The sequence below is a fragment of the Carlito syrichta genome, unplaced genomic scaffold (genome assembly GCF_000164805.1).
Source record: "Carlito syrichta isolate Samal-C Ts95f unplaced genomic scaffold, Tarsius_syrichta-2.0.1 Scaffold305221, whole genome shotgun sequence".
In the NCBI taxonomy this organism is placed as follows: Eukaryota; Metazoa; Chordata; class Mammalia; order Primates; family Tarsiidae; genus Carlito; species Carlito syrichta.
Genome location: NW_007249317.1, coordinates 353,879 through 358,250, shown reverse-complemented (window position 1 = coordinate 358,250; position 4,372 = coordinate 353,879).

Genomic DNA, 4,372 nt, shown 5'->3' with positions numbered 1-4,372 from the left:
AATTAACAAAGACCTGCAATGAGTATAGCGTAGAACTAAGGAACACCAGAGATTATGCAATAGATGGAAGAGCTTCCCAATGTTGGAAATACAGAAAAAGGAACACACCCTATAAAACAGCAAAAAGATTAAACTTTGCAGACTGTAAAAAAAGATGCAAATTCCTTGTTTTATTTATATTGGAGAGAAGAAAAAAGCAGACAGCTGGAATTCTACCTAAAACTGAAGGAAAGATTTTTAAATCCTTGTTTATTTTTCACTTGAAAAGAATTTGTCTACAGACATGGCTCACTGGCTCAAGCCTGTAATCCCAGCACTTTGACGCTGAGGCAAGAGAATCACTTGAGGACAGAAAATCAAGACCAGCCTGAGCAAAACAGTGAGATATCATTCCTACAAAAATAAAAATAAATTCACCAGGTGTGGCGGCACACAGCTGCAGTCTCAGCAACTTGGGAGACTGAGGTAGAAGAATTACCTGAGCCCAGTATGTTAAGGCTTTGGTGAGCCATGATCATGGCACCACACTTCAGCCTGGGCATTTGAGTGAGATCCCGACTCAAAAGAAGGAGGAGGAGGAGGAGGAGGAGGAGAGAAAGAACAAAAGAAAGAACGAAAGAAAGAAAGAAAAAGAAAGGAAGGAAGGAAGGAAGAAAAAGAAAAAGGAAAAACAGGAAAAGAATTTCTCCAGAAAATTGTGAAGATGTATAGATTCTCTAAAGGAGTTTTTGCAAGATATACACAAAAGAATGCCTTGGTTAGCTACCAAAATGCAACCCCCTGAGACTTTAAACCTTAGCAGTCAAGAGCCTCTGGGTCCACTGCACAAAGTTTTAGGTTAGAAAATGAGGTTAATTACATTCTTTCTGAGTTCCCTTTAACCTGGATGAAGCATGGTGCTAAATGATTCTAAAGGATTTAGCAACTATAGAAGCATACAGGTCAGAGAAACTTAAATCAAAACTCATTTCAGTGATTTATAAAAGCTAGAAGAGATGATTGCTTGCCCAGGGGGCTCAGCATCAGCCCCATTCCTTCAGCATCCCTTCCTCACTGGGATTCTACTAAGTACTGCATTCCTCTGAGCCTTGTACCTTTCCATCACAGCTTTACATTAGTCCCTAAATAGCACTAAATAAATGCCAGTGGGTCTCTCAGGCAAATGTAGATGCAGCCTGGCAATTATAGTCCATCCATCATAAAGGGTCAGCACAGGGATTGAATGAAATTTTGCTTCACTTAGTTCCTGGTATACAATAAGCACTCATTTCTGGTGGCTATCTCCAATTACATATAGCACTGAAAATTCTAGCACTAGCTACAAAAAAGTGTGAAGAAAAGTAACTTCCATCATTGTACTCTGGTAACCCACCCCTATTTTCACTTCTAATTATACTTCTTTCTTTGAGGCCTGTCCAGAATTAAATTTATCAAAATAATTTCAAATTTTAAATGCTTATGTTTTAAAAAAAGAGCTTCATGGTATTCAATGCCCCACCCAAGCATTCTTTGGCTAGGTCCAAGATTGTTATTCACTAGCATACTTATGCTTCTAACACTTTGCAAAGAGCAAAACTTATTTCTCATAATTTTTTTAAGGAAAGCGTAATGATTTTTTTGTTTTTTGTTTTTGTTTTGTGTTTTCCCAGAACTGTCTTGAAGATCTTTTCCCAACTTGGCCAGCTGCACTTGAATTCGGAGTTTCCACCTTAGAAAGAATGCAGTGTGTCCAAGAGGAATGAGTCACTGAATTCTAAGCACAGTAGATTTCATCTCTTTAAGAACAGTGAAGCATTCCATTTTTTACAGTGAAATAGTTCTTGAAGTGGGCCAGGACCAGAGCTGCCCCATCTCATTTCCTCTTCTCCATGCCTTCCAACTATGAGAAGAAGGGAATAAAGAGACTATTTGAACTCTGGCAACAGGCCATCTGACTTTGTAGACTTCCCAAGTAATCTTGACCAAGAAAAAAGTCCTTGAGTAACTGTATGGAACACTAAGCCCCTCGGAGATGCTCATGAAATGCTTGTTGGCTATCTGTAGAGAGTCCTAAGCCTTGTCAAGACATGCTGCCCTATTTGTTGCTGGTAACTGTAGACTACATCACACACACACACAACCCCTGCCGCCGCCCGCCCAATCTTCTTTGGACTCTGTCTGTAAAGTTATGTCACTACTTTAGAAATTTGTAACAGTCTATTATCTCTCCAACATTAACTATGTGATGGTGAGTTTTGTTGAATGACATTTTCAGATGGACACATGAATATATGAACAACCCAGATTTTTATTTTTGAAATATCATTGCTGAGGATGGGCCATTTAATATAGTCTTCATATTACTTCATTTGATCATCACAATCACCTTGAGAAAGATAAAGGAGATCAGATGAGTTCGAGTTGATAGATCATGTAACAAGCATTTAGTGAACACCTACTATATGCAAGTTACTCTATAAGTTACTCTGGGAAATAAAAACTGAATAACACATAGACCCTGCTCTCTAGTAACATTCAGTAGCAGAGGAAAGACAAAACAAAAGCATGTGTAACACAATACAAAGTGGTCTATGAAAAGGTTTTGGTTATTATTCATATACTAATAGGAAAGCATTAAAGGGCTGTGTACAGGAGAGTGACATGGTTATAACTGCATTTTAGAAAGATCACTCTGCCAGCAGGATGGAGGGACAGCTTAAAAGGGAGCTAGGCTGGGCTTGGTGGCTCAGCCTGTAATCTCAGCACTTTGGGAGGCTGAGGTGAGTGAATTGCCTGAGCCCGCAGGTTCGAGACCAGTCCAGGAAACTTGGTGAGAACTCATCTCTACAATAAACTTTTTTTTAAAAAATTAGCTGGTGTGGTAGCATGCACCTGTAGTTCCTCAGCTACTTGGAAGGCTGAGGCAGAAGGATCACTGGAGCTCACCAGGTCGAAGCTGGGGTGGCCGTGAGTGTGCCACTGCACTCCAGCCGGGGTGACAGAGTGAGACTCCAACTCAAAAAAAAAAAGAAGGAGTTACTGAGACAAAAAGCTTTTTTTTTTTTTTAATGTCTGAAGTCTTATGATCTGCCATCTGCAAGCTGGAAACATATGAAAGCTGATGGTAGAAATTGCTGTTCAAGGAGAGGAAAAGATCAATGTCTCAGCTCAAAGGAGTCAGACAGAGAAAGGATTCTACCTTATTCCTTTGTGCTCTTTTTAGATCTCAATGAGTTAGATGGTGCCCATCTTCATCAGAGAAGGACATCTGCTTTACTCGGACATACTAATTTCTTCTGGAAACATACTCACAGACACATTCAGAAGTTATATTTAACCAGAAATCTGGGCATGCTGTGGCCTACTCAAGTTGACACACAAAATTAACCATCACTGGAGGCTACTACAATAATCTAGGCAAGATACAAAATAGGCCTAACCTAAAGTAGGGAATATAGAGAGAAGGTGGAGAATGTATAAAAAGATTTTAATGAGGAAAAATGAATGGGACTGGGTGGCAAATGATTGGTTGATGAGAAATGTTGAGGAAATGTGAAATAGAAACTGAGAGTTCTGCATTTGGCAGCTAGGTGGGAAGAGTGCTGTTTCTGTAGGAGATCATGACAGAGATGGAGAATGGCATTTGGGCCAGGCCAAGATGAAGGAACATGAGAAGCCCTCAAGGAACAAGGACACTACTCTGATGGAGAGTGGGCTAGGTGCAGCAGCATCATGGCACACTGGGAAATGGAGGTTGGGAAAGCAGACCGAGCAACTGTTATGGTCAAGTTCAGTTGTCAACTTGACTGGATTAAAGGGTACCTAAATAACCGAGTACCTAGATTGTTTCTGAATGTGTCTCTGAGGGTGCTCCTGAGGAGATTGGCACGTAAGCCTGTGAACTCCAAGGGGGAAAGATAACCCCTCCCCTCCCCCAATGTGAGCAGGCACCATCCAATGGGCTGGGGGCTTAGATAAAACAAAAAGGTGAAGAAGGGGCAAATTCTTTATCACTCCTCTGGAGTCAGGGTGCTCTCCTGCTCTCACGTATCAGAACGCACGGTTCTCTGACTTTTGGACTCTGGAATTCACAAAAGCAGCTCTTGGGGCTCTCAGGCCCTCAGCCTGAAACTGAAGAGTAACACCAACAGCTTCACTAGTTCTAAGGCCTTTGCACTTAGACTGAGCCTCGCTGTTGGCCTTCCTGGTTCTCCAACTTACAAATGGCCTATGGTGGTACTTCTCAGTCTCCATAACTGTGAGAACCAATTCCCCTAACATATCCCCTCACATACATCTCTATGTATGTATCCAATTCATTCTGCATCTTTGGAAAAGATACAGCACTGTGAATGCCAGGCATAGAGTTTGAACTTTGATTCAGTAAGCAATG